The sequence below is a fragment of the Lactuca virosa genome, chromosome 1 (assembly GCF_052849685.1).
Source record: "Lactuca virosa cultivar CGN04683 chromosome 1, Lactuca_virosa_CGN04683_v6, whole genome shotgun sequence".
NCBI lineage: Eukaryota > Viridiplantae > Streptophyta > Magnoliopsida > Asterales > Asteraceae > Lactuca > Lactuca virosa.
Window position 1 is genome coordinate 108,320,518 of NC_136426.1, and position 11,603 is coordinate 108,332,120.

An 11,603-nucleotide genomic window follows, 5' to 3' on the forward strand; every position below is an offset into this window, starting at 1 on the left:
ATAAATATTATTAACTTATAATATTATAAAGTATAAGGGTTGAATTTTAACTTTTAAAATTCTAAGGGCTAACTTGGAATTAAAGTATTCATAAGTGAAAACTTTTCAAATTCCAAAACTTGAGGGCAAGTTTTGAAACTATTCAAAACTAATTAATTCCATAACTTATGAGTTTAAAGTAGTTTTAATTAAAAAAAAAAAAAAAAAAAAAAAAAACTCTTCAAGTTCCATAACTTGAGGACAAGTTATGGAAGACTTTAAACTAATTAATAAAAATAAATAATTTTTTTTATTGTAACTTATGGAACTAATTAAGGTTACACTTTTTTTTTAATTTAATGAAGAGACTCTTGAACCTCCATAACTTGAGGACAAGTTATGGAGTCATAAAACCATTTAATTAGAACTAGACTCTTCATTTTGTAACCTTTGCCAACTTTTATGAGTTTTATGATTCTTAAATGTGACTTTTCATATAACTTGAGGACAAGTTACAAAAACACACTTTGGAATCAACTCTTAGATTAAAATGGATTGAAAACAACTATTTCACACAACTTTTCTATTAATCTAAGAACCTCATAAGAACAAGATAATTCAAATCATCAATCTTCAAGAAATTAGCATGAACATACAAACTAATACAAATCTTGAAATTATGAGAATTATCTTAGAAATTGGATTAGCATGAACATTACCACATCAAAAACAAGTTTATAAGTCCAAAAACATCTTAGGGTAATGTTCCTAGTCCAATTCCAGCCAAAACAATCGAATATATGCATCCAACTCGATTTTTCAGCTACTTTTGCAAGTATAACAAGAAACCAAGCCTAGGCTCTGATACCACTGATGGGTTTTGAGCATTCTAACACTCCTAAGTGTACATGCAACCCTAAATACCTTGGATCTATGTTTTCTCTATTATACATGCAATTATGAACTTTCCAAGGTATTACCCTATCTAGCATACAATACTTGATACTTGGGTAATGAAATGGATAGAATACATACCTTTGTTTGATGTAGCTTGTCTCCATGAAGCTTGAGTGCCTAGTGCCCCAAGTGTGACACCTCAAATGGTTCACACAACACCAAATGCACATGGAATGACTTGAGAGAAATGGAACACTCCTTGAAATCGTCTAGCCCTCACACTCACACATTAGTGTACGATTTCTTGAGCCATGGGATTCTTTTATATGGTGGCTATTAGGGTTACACCATGTAACTCATAACTTTACCCATTCCTTATGCTCCATGGATTTTAACCTCCATGGAGTATCCATGGGTCACCCCATGGACTTAGTCCAACATAAGAAATCTTGGATCACAAGCCCACATATATAAGAATGAATGATTTACACAATCAACCCATATATTTAATTAGTCTCCTTTTGATCACTTAATTAATTCCAAATTAATTCTTGATCAATACAAATTAAATAACCTTATTAATATATTAGAACTTATAATATATTAACCAACCTTAAGTGTTATTTCTCTCATTATAGTCTATCCAAATGCATGATGCCATGCAACCCAAATGGACCATGCTGGGTCGGGTCAAGTCTTACCAATTATAGTTATGGACTTAGACATTAATCCAACAGTATACGCTAGGCGTACTAAGGCGTGCCCTAGTACACTGGGTGTACACCTTGTACGCGGGGTGTACGTGAGGATTGTGCGAACCCTAATTTTTAGGGTTTGGTCCATATTTAAACCCTATTATAGCTTCATGTCTCATTTCTTTATCAGCCTCCCTCTGCGAAAAACAACCCCAAGCAACCCTAAGTGAGAAGAGTGCATTTTGAGTCAATTAGAGTGTTTTGGAAGTGCTCTTGAAGAGGAAGAAGGTGGTGAGAAGAGCTTGGAGCTTAGAAGCATCTTGGATCTGGGATTTCCTTCTTGTTAGCAACCTCCAGGAGGTATAAAGTTTGCATCTTGATCACTTCATCTTGTAGATCTAGACATTTCTTCCTTTAAGACACTTTTTGTCCCAAATATGGTAATTATTGAGCATGTCATGTTCTTGACCCAATAAGTCGTCCTTTCAGACCTTAGGAGGGGTCTTAAGTCATAAAAATGTGTTCTTGATGGTTAGTTTTGCTCCATGCATGTTGTAGAGGGTCTTAATGCATTAAGATGTTGAGTTTTTGTGTTTTAAGCACTTAATGGAGATGCAAAGTCATAAATTTGGTAACCTTATGACTCTTGAGAATATTTTAGCCTTGGATCTGTAATTGGAAGCATTAAATCAAAGAAATAAGTGCGGAATGGGATAATAGGAGGGAAACTGCATACACTGGCCGTACCGTAGGGTACGCTGCGCGTACGCATATATGGACTCGATGCCTCGGACGCTTGTTGCTATACTGTAGTAATATGTTAGATCTGTATCCTAGTTTATTGGATGTTGCTATGTGGTAGTGATCTGTAGATCTGCCTGTTTTCCTGTTGACTGATTATATGTTTATCTGTTGTGTATATGTCGGCATATTGTGTTGGGTTGAGGTTGTACTGCTTTGTGTTGTAGCCAACAAACCCGGGAGCATTCCAGATATAAGCTGAGGGCCCGATTGGCATGCCAAACTCATATTAAGGGCTCGGGAGCATTCCAAATACAAGCTGAGGGCCCGATTGGCATGCCAGACTCATACGGAGTGCCCGAGGGTATTCCAGTTCGATGACTGAGTGGACCCGTTGTATATTGGCATTCTAGTCCGATGACTGATTGGGCCAGGGGTAATCCAGACCGATGGCTGTGGACCCAGCATGCTTGTTCGTTTATGTTATGTATTTTTTGTGGTGATACTTTTTTTTTTGGGGGGGGGGGGAATTCACTAAGCGTTGGCTTACAAATTTTGGTTATGGTTTCAGGTACTTTCGAGGATAATGGGAAGGTAAAGGCGTGACCTTATACATCCTGATTTTATGTTATTGATCTTGGGAAACTCTATTTTGAACAATGTTTTGAAAAAAATGGTTTTGTAAACACTTTTATTAGTAAATGGGTTGATTTGAAAAGTTTAAATTGGTTGTGATTTTTGTGACATTACACCAAACCCTTCAAAGTTAATCCCAAAGGTCAAACATCTAAGTACGTTGGGCGTACTCAGACTTACACTTAGCGTACTCCTTCTGGGGCCAGTACGAGCTTGGTACACCCCGCACACTCCACAAACAACCAAACTAGCTTATTGAGCACTTAATCGGTTAATCCATCATGCCAAACTCTCAAATCTTGTAAGGGTAAATAGAGTTGTAATCAGTCGAAGGGTTTCATGTTTTCGAATGTATTGAGTCTTCGTATCTTATGTAATCTATTTTACTAGGGCATTGTATTCAAAGCTTAACGCATAGTCCTTAGTATATTTTGTGTATGCTTTCCTCTCCTATAAATAGGACTGTTTACTAGAGTCATGGATACGAGTCTTTACAGTATTGTCATTTGTACTCTGTAAAACTTGAGAGCATAATAGAGCTGAAACAAGATCATATTTACATCTGTGTTCAAATCTCACAATCCTACTTTGATCATTAAACTCTGATTCATTTTATACTGATTCATTGTTTCATCAATTGGTATCAGAGCAGGAATCATATCTCTGATCTGATTTTCATCTTTTCAAAAGTTTTTAAATCAACTTTTTGGTTTAAGAAATTCCGCACTTTTTGAAAGTGAAAAATTCATTGGATCTAAGTCTGTGATTCGATTATGCACTTGAATCATTGAATCGAGTGTTCTGCTAGTGATTCTGATTTGAATCATATAGTTTGTTGTCAAATTCTCAAAGTTTCTTCAAAAATTCTCAAGGATTTATTTCGTACATCAATGGCGTCTTTCAATATTAATTCCATGACTTCATTTTCTCATCTTCTAGGATCATCCACCAAAATTCCTATGCTAATCCCTGAGTATTACGATCAATGGGCTGATCGTATGCAGGATTATCTCAACGGATTGGATGAAGAACTGTGGAATTACATTTCTGGCAATCTCAATCCACCAACGAATGTTCAACAAATTGGATCATCTTCTGGAAGTTCCGAAGTTGAGAATCAGTCTGATCGTCTGAAAAAGCTAGAGAAGAGATGCGTGAGAGAGCTAAGAGGTGCTTTGCCTCCAGTTGTTTACAACTATGTGAGGAGTTGTACAACTGCAAAGGAGATCTGGAACATTCTCAAGGAGAAATTTCAGGGGAGTGAGAAGACAAAAGTTAACTCTGTGAAGCAATGCTTAGTGGAACTGAAGGACTTCAGACAGAAAGATGGTGAAACGATTGAAGTTTACTATGATCGTCTTAATGAATTAATCTATCGATGCAATCGATATGGTATCACCAGATCAGCCATGGAGTTCAATTTAATTTTTGTTATGGGTCTTCGTAAGGAGTGGCGTAGTGTGAGCATGATGGTTAAGAATCAACAGAGCTTTGATACGTCAACTTTGAATGACTTGTACAATCAGCTGAAGTCTCATGAAAGCGAAGTGAACGAAATTGCTGAAGAATCGAAGGCAAGTTTAGGAGGTCCACTAGCTTTGGTTTCGAAGATCTCTGAAAGGGAAGCTGAGAAAGATGTTTCAGATGAAGACGAAGGGTTCATCATGAATTTAGATGATGAGGCGATTGCTTTCTATTCAAACAATCGTGTGAAAAAGTTCTTCAAAATGCCATTCAATCCGAAGGCAAAGTCATCTGAGACAAAAGGGAATTTTATGAGTAAAAGTGATGGGGATGAGAAGAAGAAGGAAGAGAAGAAAGATACGAAGTTTGTTGAGGGAAAAACAGAGAAGACGTTAAAGGGAGATGCTGGGATTGATTGTCATTATTGCAACGGGGCTAATCATTTAGCTAATGATTGCATGCTGAGGAAGAAAGATGAGAAAAAGAATAAGACGAAGGATGAAGCGTACTATGTGGAAAAGTTAGAGGAGGTGCGTGCGAAGGCAAATAATCTTTCATTAGTTGCTCGTGGTGAACAAAAAGAAGATGGAACTTATCAAATTTGGTCATCTGGATCAGATGATGAGGAGATGTGAAATCCAACCCATGGAGCAATGTTTGCAAAGATGGAAGAAGAATCAGATGAGGACGCATACGAAGTTCATGGGAGATGCTTCGTATCAAAAGCCGCTGACAAATCTCCGATGACCACGAAGGTACGTAATATTCTTGAATCTTTCAATATTCCAGTACATGCTTATAATTCTGAATTAGTATCTTTCGATGAAACTGTTACTTATTTTGATTCAATTGTGGTATCTGCTAGCAATGAGGCTAAGAAGCTGTCTATGCAGTTGCTAGAGACACAGAAGAAACTAGATTCGAAAATTACTAAGATAGATTGTTTAGAACTTCAAATAACTAATATCATGGTTGATAGGGATAACTTGTCTAGTGAATCTAAACTGTTGTTAGCTCAGAGGAACATTTACTGTAATTCGGCTAAAAGATTGTATGGGAAATTAACTGAACTACATCATTCGTGCGAAATCAGTAAAGAACAACATAGAAAATTGCTGCCATTTTTAGCTTATGAAAGAGCTACGGTAGATAACATTTCGTATGACTGTGAAAAAGAAATAGCTGATTTTAACAAAGTTCTGAATGATAAGTATAGATATGGAATAGTCAAAGTAGATGAATGTCTTGATTCAACTGAATTGGTTAAAATTGTAAATGACACTTTGACTAAGTCTGAACAAATTTACATCTTGAAAAAGACTGAGAATTCAACATCTGATTTTCAATCTAATTTTGCTGATATTGAGGATAATTCTGACAATATTAGTGAAATCAGTGATATTGAGGATGTTGATTGTTCTCAGTTGTCTATTATAAATGTTGCATCATCATTTAAAGGAAAAGAAAAAGGTAAGGATTTGTTGGTTGAGATTGACATTGATCAACCCTCAACTTCGAAAGTTTGTGATGTGGACTTTGTGGAAGTCAGAGACAGCCAAACAGATGATAGTGATGATGACAAAGAAGAGAAACAAACGAAGAAAAAGGAAGTTACAAAGGAAAAAGAAATTCCTCGTATAGTTGTTGACCAAGTGTATGGAGATACACAAAAGTTCGAAAAAGTGCTGACTGAACATGGTGATCATTACCTAGAAGTGAATACGGTGGTTTACCCGATCTTCAAGTGTACTGATGATGTTGTTTTTTCAAACCAAGTCTTCGTAACTACTGGAAATGTTGAAAATATCAAACCCGAATTAAAGAAGTTAGTTAAGGAGGACAATTCAAAAACAACTGATGAAGGCTTTTTTGCAAATCAAAACACAGTTGAAAACAACTTAACAAAGAATTCGTATGTGTTTCAACGACAAAAACCACAAAGCCAATGGGTTGAAAAATCAAAAATTGAAAAAGAGAATACAAAACATGTTGAAAAGGAAAATGAAAAAGTTGTCAAACGAAACTCTAAGGAATTGAAAGATCAAATTGACAAATTTTCAAAGGAAAACAACATTTCAAAACGACAAGCAAGAAAGAAAATATTTTGGCAAAATGTTGAGTCTCAAAAGATGTCTGAATCACAATCAACCAAAAATGTTTTCAAAGCTAAAAATTCCTCTTTTTCATCAAAAACCCAACATTCATCTCAATCAACTCATACAAGGTTTGAAGTGAATAAGCAACCAAAGTTTTCGAAAGTTTCTGACACTAACAAATCAAGAGCATTTTCAAATAAATCTAATTCAAATCAACAAGTCTTTCAAAATCAACATTTTAAATCAACTGTTGATACATCATATGCTCATTCTTCTCTAACAAATCCCAAAGTTAACTTTGTTCCTCAAAAGCCAAATTTTCCTAATCATACGAAGAAACAAACACTAAAGGCTTCGCATGAAAAAGGCATAACTTCAAGGAAAAATATAGATCACTGGCTCGAAGGACGAGGAAAAGTTTATCAATCAAACAAATACTCAGAACAACAAATCAACGAAGCTTATGAAAAGTATGTTAATACTTCTTCGAATGGAAGTTCATCCTCAAAAGATTCGAACATCTCCATCAAAGCTTGGAGACCAGTCACAAAAGCGAAGACAGTTCAGTCACAAACTCAAAATGCGAAGGGTAAAGTCAGTGTACATCCGAAACCAACAAAATTTTATGTTTCGGTTCCTACAAATGATGATGTGGACATTATTGATAGTCTCAAAACTAAAGTTTGTGACTGGGTCAAAAATTCTTCATTTAATTCCATGTTGAAATCTAATTTCCAAGGACCCAAAAAGTCTTGGGTACCTAAATTTTTCCACTGATTGTAGGTACTATGTGACGAGCAATATGATAACAAGTGGTACATTGATAATGGTTGTTCTCGTCACATGACTGGGAAGAAGGAAAATTTACGAGATTTTCGAAGTCTCAAAAATGCTGGAGTAGTGAAATTTGGGAACAATAAAAAATGTCAAGTTAAAGGATATGGGAAGATCACAAATGGACAATTCATAGTGAATCGTGTTGCATATGTTGAAGGTCTCCAACATAACTTGATAAGTGTTTCTCAACTTGTTGTGGGCACTGGCAATCAAGTTCTCTTTAACGAAGAAGGAAGTATTATTTCGAATGTCAACACAAACGAAGTGTTACTGAAATCCAAAAGGAAAGGTGACATGTTCACTCTGGACATCAATCCTATTGTAGGCAAACCTGCTGTATGCCTTCTTTCGAAAGCCACATTTGATCTAAGCTGGCTATGGCATCGAAGACTTTCACATCTCAACTTTCGAAACATCAATAAACTGGTGGTACAAGATCTGGTAAGAGGTTTACCTGTACTTAAATTTGATAATGATTCTTTATGTGCAGCTTGTGAAGTTGGCAAGCAACATAAACAAGGTCATACAATTACGATAGATTCGAAAATTGTTGCACCTCTGGAGCTTTTACATATTGATTTGTGTGGTCCTTCGACTGTTTCAACTCTCAACAAGAAACGGTACATTCTAGTTATTGTTGATGATTTTTCCAGATTTACGTGGGTTTATTTTCTCAGGCTTAAATCTGAAGTTGCACAAATCATGATTGATTTTATCAAAAAGATGGAAACAACATTAAAGAAGATTGTTCGAAAAATCAAAAGTGATTATGGAACTGAATTTAAGAACAATGTTCTTGATTCATTTTTGATGGACAAAGGGATTTCGCATAATTTTTCATCTCCATACACACCACAACAAAATGGTGTTGTAGAACGAAGGAATCGCTCATTGTGCGAAGCAGCAAGAACCATGTTGGCATATGCGAATTTACCTCAATATCTTTGGGCTGAGGCAATATCCACTGCATGTTTTACTCATAACAGATCTTTCATACACAGGCGTTTTAATATTACACCATACGAAATTCTGAATAATCGTAAACCTAATGTGAAATTCTTTCATGTTTTCGGATGTAGGTGCTTTATTATGAATCTCAAGGACCATCTTTCGAAATTTCAAGCAAAAGTTGATGAAGGGATTTTTCTTCGATATTCGCATAATTCTGTCGCATATCGTGTGTTAAATAAGCGAACACGAAAAGTGGAAGAAACTTTCAATCTCACATTTGATGATTACTATGTTAAACAAAATGAGCATAAATTTGCAAATCATCCAATTTTACAAGAAACACAAGTTGAAACTGAATCTTTACAAATGGATGATATTGATTATGATTTCATTTTTGGAATTTCAGATCATGCAGTCGATGCTGAAATTCATGCTCCTGATAATCACATACCAGAATTTGCGAAGTTTACTGATGAATCAACATCAACTCCTCAAGAAATAAACGAAAGTACACAAAACAATCCAGTGGAGGGGGAGCACTTGGATTCGAATACATTAGATAATGGCGAGCATTCTTTCGAGGGGGAGAAAGAAACATTAAATGATGATGTTGAGGGGGGGGGGGCATAATGTTGAGGGGGAGCATTTAGAAATTATTGAAAATAATACTGATTTAGATGATGCCTGTTCGATTGCAGGTTCTGAGAATGATGATATATACGAAGATGCTCCTTTGGAATTTGATCCAGCATAACCACCAATGGAAAAATGGACAAAAGATCATCCGAAGGATCAAGTAATTGGGAATCCACAAGAGGGAGTTTTAACAAGAGCTCAAATTCGTGCAAAGAACGAGGTATTGAATACTCATCAAGAATTTTGCATGTTCAATGTTTTCATATCTAAAATTGAACCAAAAACAATTAAGGTTGCAATGGAACACTCAGATTGGGTTGTTGCAATGCAATCCGAATTGTTTGAATTCGAACGAAACAAGGTTTGGAGATTAATTCCTAAACCTGAAAATGTTTTGATTGTCGGGTTAAAATGGATTTTCAAAAATAAAACTGACAAAGATGGAAACATTGTTCGAAACAAAGCCAGACTTGTTGTTAAAGGATATTCACAACAAGAAGGAATTGACTATGAAGAAACTTTTGCCCCTGTCGCAAGACTCGAGGCTGTTCGGATATTTCTGGCTTATGCAGCTCATAAAGATTTTGATGTTTATCAAATGGATGTGAAGTGTGCATTCTTAAATGGAGAGCTTGAAGAGACTGTTTATGTGGAACAACCCCCAGGTTTTATTAACGAAGAATATCCAAATCATGTTTATATTTTAGATAAGGCAGTTTATGGTTTAAAACAAGCACCAAGAGCATGGTATGCCACTCTTACTTCGTTTTTGAAACAATCTAAATTTAAACAAGGATCTGTTGACCCCGCATTATTTCGAAAGAAAGTTGGGAATCATCTAATGCTTGTTCAAATTTATGTTGATGATATTATTTTTGCTCAACTGACCCTGCTTTGTCTAAAGAATTCGAAGATTTGATGAAAAGTAAGTTCGAAATGAGCATGATGGGCAAAATCAATAATTTTCTTGGATTGAATATTCGTCAAAACAGAGAAGGGATCTTCATCAATCAAGAAAAATATACGAAGAATCTGCTCGAAAAGTTTGGATTGACGAATAACACGAAGTTACGTGTTCCAATGGCAACAGGCATAAAGTTGACACCATCGTTAGATAAACCTGCTGTTGATATAACTCTTTATCGAAGCATGATTGGTTCATTACTTTATCTCACAGCAAGTAGACCTGATATCATGTTTTATGTGTGTAATTGTGCCAGGTATCAGTCTAATCCACGAGAGCCACATCTCACTGCTGTGAAGAACATATTTCGTTATCTTAAAGGAACAATTTCGTTAGGATTGTGGTATCCTTCGAAAACTGGATTCTTTGTACAAGCATATTCGGATGCAGACTTGGGTGGTTGTAATCTTGATCGAAAAAGTACAAGTGGTGGATGTCAATTACTTGATGGCAAATTAGCGAGCTGGCAATCGAAAAAGCAAACATGTGTATCCATTTCAACAGCTGAAGCAGAATATGTGGATGCTGCTGCTTACACTTCACAAATAATATGGATTCAAAGTCAATTACGTGATTATGCAATTAATATGAAAAAGATTCCATTATATTGTGATTCTCAAAGTGCAATATGAATTTGTCATAATCCTGTGCAGCATTCAAAGACTAAACATATAGCTCTTCGTTACCACTTCATCAAGGATCACGTGGAGGATGGAAATATTGAAGTACATTTCGTGAAAACAATTGATCAGTTAGCTAATATTTTCACGAAAGTGTTAGATGAAAAATCTCTTGTAAGAATTATAGAAGGACTTTGAATGATCGATGGAAATTCTGTTCCATGCGAAAAAGGAGAAGAGTGACTGATCGAGAATGGTTCAGAGGCTCTGAATCAGTGATCACGTGTCATCGTTCGGTGTTCAGAGGTTACTGTTCATAGTCAACTCTTCGAACGCTTCCAATTCGTATGATTGTCACTTTTCAGTGAATTGGTAAAATGTAGTATGTTTGCAACAAGTACTTTCGTTTATTTGAGTCATTTTGTTTTCGAAAAATCAAAAACATCAAAAATATTTTCATTTTCTTTTGTTCTTCATTTTCGAAAAATCAAAAACATCAAAAAGATTTTCACTTTATTTTGTTCTTTATTTTTGAAAATTCAAAACAACAAAAAGATTTTATATTTTTTCTTTAAGAACTTTGTTGCAGATCTTTCTGAACATACGAAGAGGCACATGCTTGCAAATCTAAGGTCAGGTAAATGAATCTTACAACTCTTTACATTTTACTTATTTTGAACTAGTTAAGATGTCCCTAGAAGCATGCTGTTGCATTTTGTCCGAAGCCTCCAATGACTCAATGTGTGTGTACAAAAGCCTTAATGAACTTTTCATACGAAGATTTCTTCCCAATCAGGCTTGTATTCACATTAGTCTCCTGAGCTACTTGACTCTTCTCATATGAGTAAAGAGTTTACTGTTTTGTCCAAATATAACAGAGGTACACTTCGTGTCTTCACCAATCTTTTTCATCTAAAATTTCTTTCACAATCACACACAAAGACATATGTCCGAGAGGTCTCTGATCAAACCAATCGAGACTTAGACATATCAACAATCTGTGTTAATGATCTTACATCATGAGACCGTGATGAAAGTAAAACCCAAATTTCTTGCAAATTAAGGAATTGACGGGGAACTATGTTCC